The following is a 9,005-nucleotide window of genomic DNA, read 5'->3' on the forward strand; positions in this document are numbered from 1 at the left end:
TTACATAAAATTAAGTATGCATATTTTTTTAATACATTATTACAACAAATTCATTCTTATTCAATTAGACTGATATTATTTGTAGTGACTATTTATTGTGTGTTATTATTGATATCTCCTTCCTCCATGTCAAATATAATATCGGAAATCTTCCGTTTTGCAATTTAAGTCTTTTCGGAAATAACTTTAAAGTCATGGCAACAAAAAAAAAACCATCCATATCATAAATTTTTTCTTTCAACAATGATGTTAATACTTTTGGAAGTTCTCGCCAATATCGATTTTTTTGTCTCACTCTTTGCCTAGTAGCGGAATCTGTTTCTTCTGACCAATTACTGGGGTCAGAGGTTCTCTTCATCTATCTCCTTCTTCGCTAAACATTCCTATCATGCTGAGGTAGAATATTAGAGAGTGTTCTGAAAGTAAAGGATATTTGAATTAAACACAAAATGGTAAAGTAGGTACAAATAATTAAAAAAAAAAGTCTGATAATTTATTTTTTGAAATTATTATTCCAGGGGTCATCCACAATTTATTTTTGGTGCTAATTTTTGTGAAAAAAAATATTTATTTTTAATTTTTATTATTAATGAAAATTATGAAATTTTTCTTTGGGAAAATTTCGTAACCTAGTGAAGAATTCATTTTTAGCGATCAATTGAAGTAAAAAATAAATATTGACATAAAATGTTCTGCGAGCCGCGATTGTTCATTGGATAGACCGTTCGCCTTCCAAATAGGTGAACCAGGTTCGAATCCCGGTGATGGCTAGTCGATACGCTTCCGCATTCGGCTTGCATTGACCACAGTACTGACGTGAAATATCCTCAGTGGTAGACGGATCATGGGTTACAGTCCCTTTGCCGCCAAGCTAACAGTGGGAGGCTCTCGTGATCTTCCTCGCCCTGTAATCCAAATGCTGGTTAGTTAAAATAATGAAGAAATTAGATTTTAATTGGTGGAAGAAATTAGAACGTTTAATATTAAAAGTATTGAAAAAGAATTAAATGCAACAATTTGATATAATGCTAAAAATACTAATAATTTTGTAAAATGAAACTTTGTTCTCGAAACACGTGATAGAACAGAAAAATTATGTTACAAAACACACAGTTTGTTAATTTGAGGTGTGGAATATATTTTGAGGTTTGTTATCACTCAAATATTTTTATTCGTAGATAGAGTTTAATCTTGACAGTGTTTCTGTACTTAAAACTAAAAATGTCTGTTTTCCGAAAATGTATCTTTCTGATGAGTTCATTCTATAGAATATATTTGTCGTTAGACAAGCTCGCAATTGTGTCTGCTGCCTTTAGCATTTTCCAAGTAAAAAATATCCCAAAAACATTTTTTATTGTACGATGGTAGGAAATTTTAATCACTGGGGAAAAAATGAAGCAATGGTAAAGTATTTAAAATTGCGTATACCAAAATATAATGCAAACGTAAATACGAAAATAATAATTAAAAGTGACTATAAATAAAAGTTCCCTAAGTAAACGAAGATAAAAGATCACTGCAATAAAACTAAATAAAAGATGACTACAATAAAAGATCACTAAGAACCTGGTTGTTACAAAAAATTACTGAGTTAAATTTTTTTTTTTACAAAAATAAAAAGACACCGAATTTCTATATACCTATTAAAAAAAATAAGTTACATTTTATTTGCAGCAGAAAAAATCCACTAATTAGAAAAAATGGGAGATATTACTCTAGTACGTTTATGAGAATAGACATTTCAAAGATGTAAGCTGCAAGTCTGAAAAACAGTTTCTCCAAATATCTTACAAAACGAGGGAAAAAAAGTATACTTTCACGTTTCTAGAAAGAGTGTCATCTTCATCTATTTTTGCTCCAAAGAGCTAACATAAGCACAATACTAACATAACGTTACTTTTTTGCTCCAATATTGCTTGATAGGTCAGCTCTGGTAGTATAGGAGCCTTAGTAAAACCTTAAAAGTCTATGAGAAGCATGCTGAAACTGAATGATTAAAATAATCGATTTATTGTTTATTTCTTAATTTAATTTAGAATTGTTGTAGCATGTAAATAGACAGAAACTGACTGACTGAGAAAGAAAAGTTTTGTCTGAAACATCCTATTATTTAAGTCTGAACCCCATTGTTTTATTAATTTATTTTGGAATTTTAGATTTAAGTGTTGCTCGACAAGACACTGTAACTTCAAAGCTACCCATCCGTCTGAAAGAAGGAAAAAAAATTAAAAAGAAATAAACAGATATTATTTGTATCATAGTTTTATTTACCTAAATGAGAGATTTTGATTTGCGCGGAACGATACTGATTATTTCGATTGAATGAAATAAGTATCATTTCTGATTAACACTGAACATACCAATACTTAATCTATACCTATTTCTACCATAGACGGTCAAATGAGCGGACTTCATGCCTCGTGATTGAATGCATGAAATATGGATGTTAGGAAGGAAATAAACTAAAAAAACTTTATTATAATCAAACAAAATTGTATATTGCCAATTTTTATGTACTACAAGTACAAAGAATAATAATTTTTAATTCATTGATCAATGCATTTTTTACATATACAGGGTGTTTTCATTCTACATTTTCCGCAAACATATTTCTTCTAATAATTTCTGCAATTCTTATGATTACTCCTATAATTATAAGAATTATAGTTCTTATAATTATTCTTATAATTAATATTTTTTCTAAGAACTTGTGCTATCTTGATTGCTTCGACATTTTTCTGGGTAAAAACTCAACGCATTTTTTACATATACAGGGTGCTTTCTTTGTACATACGTTTCAATTATTATTATTTCTATAATTCTTATAATTATAAGAGTATAAAATAATTATAAGAATTATAATTATTCTTATAATTAATACTATAATCAATATTATTTCTTTGAAGAACTTGTGCTGTCTTGGTTGTTTCGATATTTTCCTGAGTAAAAACTCAACGCATTTTTACATATACAGGGTGCTTCCTTTGTACATAAGCTTTAATTATTATTATTTCTATAATTCTTATAATTATAAGAGTATAAAAGAATTATAAGAATTATAATTATTCTTATAATTAATACTATAATCAATATTATTTCTTTGAAGAACTTGTGCTGTCTTGATTGTTTCGATATTTTTCAGGGTAAAAACTAACAGTTAGTTATAAATGAAGTAAAGCTATCCAAATAAAATCTATTCTACTAATATACCAAAACATTTCGTTTTAGTCTCTCTTTCTTGCACAGAAATGCCAATCTAAAATTTTAGATACTTTCTTGAAATTTGAATTCAGTTATTTTGATTGAATTAACTACGCAACAGTCTTTGCAGAAATGTGCAACTCATCGAATGCAGTACGTTGAACATGGTAATTTCTGTTCCGATAATCTAATAAAGTAATGAATTGTTCTCCCGGTCAAGTGACCGGCTGTGGTAGAAATAGGTATACGACTGTATTATTCGAAACAAACAAAATACAAAAAATAATAATAGACTATTAGCTGTATATAATTTTTAGAAAAAGTCGTGAAGTCAAATGTGCAAAAACGATAAGATGATAAGCGCAATTTTGGTGAAGGCAATTTTGGTTTCAGTTATCAAAATTATAGTTCTTATTACCATACATTTAGTAAAAATACAAATCTGAAAAGTAAATTTTACCAAATAAATGGTTATTGTGCCCTGTTCTAAGAAATAGCGGTGAAATCACCAACTTTTACCACAATTTCTACTACCAAACAGCATGGTTATAAAACTGTATTTTATTGTTAGTTTGATCAGCAGTCAATACCTATAGTCCTTAAGGGGTCATTTGATCGGTTATAGTATGTTTAGTGTTAAGTCCCTTTTATTTTAAATTTTTTTCATTATAAACATTGCATAAACGATATTTAAAGCTTCGAAGAATGCCCTGAAAGGAAGGAAAGAGAATGAAGTGTTTCATCCTTAATGAAATTAAACTCCTATTTACATTAAATAAGAGAAAACTCAACAAAGGTGGAAAGAATCCCTCTTTAGGATGGTGGAAATCCCGTATCCATAGATACCAACCATCCCGGACTTCCGCTCCCAAAACAGGATATTACTTTTCGTTTAATACAATGAGGTGTTCGCGCATTATTGGATGCAAGTACCAAATCTGTTACTTTCTTCTTTATTTTCCATTCAATCAGCACGGTTATTCCATTTACATTAACCCTGCATAACTCTTGGTCAATAATGGAAGTTTTATGTGCAGTGTGCCTAAAAAAGGAATGCAATCGGTCGAATGGTTCATCAGCTGTCAAAGTTTGAAAAGTCTAAAACTTAATTTCTCAAGAACTATTACAACCCATTTCATTCCAAATTTGAATTTGCAGTTTAATATTCTTTTCAAATACATTCAAATTTATACTCCTAACAATTCAAAATGTGTTCGACTGCTATTAAATAGAGTAACAATAAATAATTTTGAAAAAATATTTTCTACATGAATTTTTTTTTGGCCACTTAATAATTTAATGGAAAAATTTTGTAGATTCGCTAAAAAATTCTTGAGGTATGACAAAACACGCAATTAAATATTGCAAAATTTTTCAATACAATTAGCAGATTTAGGTAAATCATCTGATAATAATATCTTTTATTGTACCAAAAAAATAATAATAATACTTTCCTAGCAGTTTTTCATTTCTGTTTTTGCGGAATATTGAGTATCGTGTGAGTCAAAAACAAGTTTCTACCTTCTCGTGCTCGAATTGCAAGCAAACGACTGATGTCACCTGACTTACCTCAAAATAGGTGAAATTGATGAATGGATCTTGGTATAAACTTTCTCATGTATTGAATTTAATTAAATCCTTCAAACAGAGCATAAACACACAATTTGGTATTTAACTAACTAACACGACCAAACTCGGTTAGATTATTAGGAGGCAGTTAGTCAGAGGGAATTCATTTAATATAGTGGAATATTAATATTTATATTTTACTCGTGTGAATTTTTAGTGCTTATATTACTTTAGATACAGTTTGTTCCGTAATGATCGCTTCTTTTTTATATATTTTAAGAATATTTGCGAAAATGAGTTTAAAAAAGAAAACTAAATAATTTTATTGTTTTAAAAATTTTTTTTTGTTAATTAGATTATTCACTTCTGAAGTTGTAAAATAATTTGTTTAGTATTTCTGGAATAATATAAAAATATGTATTAGTATAGAAGTGTTCCCATTATTTTCTCTTTTTAAAAGTTCTCAATTCAGCTTAAAAATTCTGTCAAGTTTATATTTAAATTACAAACAACAAATTCACTTTGTAAATGATTACTAATTTTTTTTTTTTTTTTTTTTTTTTTTTTTTTTTTTTTTTTTTNAACACCAACAATTTAATCCATTCAATTTTAACTTATTATAATCATTTTTTATGAAAACAAATTGTTTTTTGATAGCTTATGATGTACTAAATATTTGGTAAAAAAACATTGTATGGTTACATATGAGAGATTTTTTCAAAGAAATTTGTGTTCATTTTTTTACGTCCGACACCATAAAATTGCCCATATTTTGATTAAACTGAATTGCATGGCATCCAAATTAATATGCATATTGATTTTCTTCTGAAAATATAATCAAGATTTAATTAACTAGAGTGTGCTCATTTGGCTAATACGTAATTTTTTTTCAATAAATTGTTTTGCGACAAAAATATTTTTTTTTCATTAATGTTAATGGATATTCTTTATCGCTAATATTAATATGTTGAAAATCTGATTTTGTGGAAAATCAAAAACTCCTTTAATCTGTCAAGACACGATTTAAAAAGTGATTAATAGCCGCGTTTTTTAGAATTCTTGTTTCTCAAGAAGTTTTAAAATTTAAGACACCATAGACTAAGTTTTTTTCAAAAGAAAAATCTTCAATGGGATCCTTGAAGTGTCAGTATTCGGGATAAAATATTTCGTGAAAGATTTCTTCTTTTTTTTACAAACTATTTTGGGAAAATTCGCTTTTAACAATAAAATTTTTTGTGTGAGATCCGTTGACGAACTAAAATGCGGACACACTGCATTACTCCCCCAACAGAATTATATCTGTGATAGAATTCGACGAACGGATACCACTAGTAGATTCATTGTTTTTTGAGAAGCCAGGACAGCTGTATTAAGATCACCGCACTTTTTTTTAGTGCTGATCGTGACAGCTGTATTAAGTTCACGGTCGTGGTCGCTCCTGTGTTGCCTTTAGCAGGCAAGTGTAACGTTATGTGTGATCGAGACTGAATAGCAACAGCGCAAGGAGGTGGATAATGTCGCAGTAACAAGTAGCAAGTCAACTGTTTAATGTGAACCATCTATCGAAGTAGGCGTGTTCATATCGCAGTGGGCGTTTCTGTCAAGGTAGGCATGTTCACATCACGTCCGGGTCACCAATGTGGGGATAGTGATTATCGTAAATGTGAACCTTTATCTATGAAAAGGTGCCCCAACATAGAATCGATTTAACATGTCTTATATACTAGCGAATTGGAATTGTATTTTTGTAGTGGTAGACACACTTAAGTAGCGACCTTAAATTAATTAACTCTAATTGAATGGCAATCTTCCTTAAATAATCTATTTCCTTTGGAGTTATTCACAGAATATTGTTTAACCAGGATTATTCATGGAATAATGAAAACTCCTCCGTGAATAATTAATATTACTACGCTTTCATAGATCTTTCATTAGAACGCTATAATTCACCTAATTGAAAAAAAAGAGAATAATCGAGACAATTGTTCGTGATTCAGCAAACAAAAACCCTCTTTTGTAATTAGAATGTTCGAATTCCATCGAGAATTAAAATGCTCGTCAAAGGCTGTCTTACATAAAATTGGAATTTTAATGAGTGTGATTTTTTTTTCCTTTTTTGCTAACTCGGGTGTTTAATTGGATACAAAAATTAATTTAAAGACGAATTATGTCTTTTGATGTTGAAGTGCTTTAAATTTTTCGCTACATTAATAAGTTTTAAATTAATTTGTATTAATTAAAAACATCGACAAGTGATTCGCTTGCATAAAACAATAGCTGTCTTCTTTTCTATTTTGTAACTATGTACGCTACAGGCAATGTACGCAATGCTTGGAGCTTTTAGCTAAGTTATAAAATGCAAGAGTTACGAGGAAAGAAGCAGTGTAATATTTTTCCTAGCATATTTAAAAAAATATATTAGTGAACTGGACAGTCAAAAAAATAACATTTTCTTTCTTTAATAAATCATTTTCTTATGGAAACTCGTATTTTACTTTGACTAGCTTATTTGGTTAGTATTACATAACTAGTATTGAAGCGACGTGACTTCAACATTAAATTGTTTTTATTATTATTTATAAACACTACGTTTGTTTTTAAACCAACTTTAATCCTTACATTTTAGAATTGCTTTTTAATGTTGCTCTATTATTTTATATTTGCATCTTAAATATTTAATGCCGCATCAGCGAGTTGTGTATAAATAAATGTAAATAGTAATTATTTAATGTGTTTATTCTTCAAACCATTCATTTCGCTACACTGGTGACCCGGACGTGATATGATCACGATTACTTTGATGTGTGATCCACATTGAAAAGTTGGCTTGCTATTTGTGACTGCGTTGTCGTACTCCTCACGCTGTTGCTTGCTCATAAAAGCTCCATTTTCAGCTTTTATGAGCACCATTGCTCATAAAAGCATTGAGTTTAATCTACGTGACTCGCAAAAAGCTGTTGCGAGAATGCTTTACTTGTTTTTGTCGTAAATTCAACAAATTCTAATACATACCATCATTTTTTCTAAACGGACTCCTTTCGACCTAATATAGATTTTTCAAGCAAAAATAATATATTTTTCCTCACTCAAGACGGACATTAAATATATATATATAAAGAAATAAAGAAGTAGAATATAATCAGTAAAATGTTCAGAGCTAATTTGGCGTAACTACCACTACGATTATTAAGCATCACTTCACTAGTATATAAGACATGCTAACTTGATTCAGTCTTGAATTACCTTCTTGATCGATGAAGGTTGGCATTGTCTAATGGACTTTACCCACATTGGTGAACAGGATGTGATATAATCACGACTGCTTCGGTCCACAGTGAATAGTTGACTTGCTATTTGTAACTGCATCATCGTTCTCCTTGCGCTGTTGCTACTCAGTCTCATTTACACATAACGGGATCCTGTACACACTCGACTGCTAATAACAACACAGGAGTGGACCTCCCATACAACCATGAACTTAATACAGCTCTCATAGCTGAAGCTCAAAACCCGGTGACCTTAATCCAGCTCTCCCGGTCTTTCACAAATGCAGCAACTAGTGGTATCCGTTCATCGAATTCTATTCCTGATGAAATTTTGGTGGGGCAGTATTGCGGAGAAACTACCACTACGAGTTTTAAACATCAATTCACTAGTATATAAGACATGCTAACTTGAATCAATCTTGAGGTACCTTTTGATAGATGAAGGTCGGCATTGTCTAATGGTCTTTACCCACAGTATTACATTACATAACTCATTATTTGGAATTGCGCAACGTGACTTAGTGTTACAGTACATAACTCATTATTTGGAATTACGCAACATGACTTAGTATTGGATTACATTACTATACACGAAAAAGTTAAACATCAATGTAGGGAATATCGGGCAAATGTGCTCCACAAAATGGCTACGTACCTGAAATAAAAATCAGTGTCGAAAATATCTGGAAAAGAGTGTATTCCAGGAGATGGTATATATTTGCCCGATATTCTGTATGCTGATTTGACTTGATATTTTAACATGGATTATTTCGGTTAGTCCATGTCAAAAGGTATATTTTTAAAATTTAATTCTGTTTAGTACTGGTATAAGATTTTATATTAAGGATAAAATAGTAATAAATAAAATTGTTACTTTTATAAACACCTCATGCAGTAAGAGAATGTGTAATTAAAAACAGCGCTGCTGTGTATAATATTACAGACATAATGTGTTTGTGTATATATATA

Source organism: Parasteatoda tepidariorum, chromosome 6 (genome assembly GCF_043381705.1).
Source record: "Parasteatoda tepidariorum isolate YZ-2023 chromosome 6, CAS_Ptep_4.0, whole genome shotgun sequence".
Lineage (NCBI taxonomy): Eukaryota > Metazoa > Arthropoda > Arachnida > Araneae > Theridiidae > Parasteatoda > Parasteatoda tepidariorum.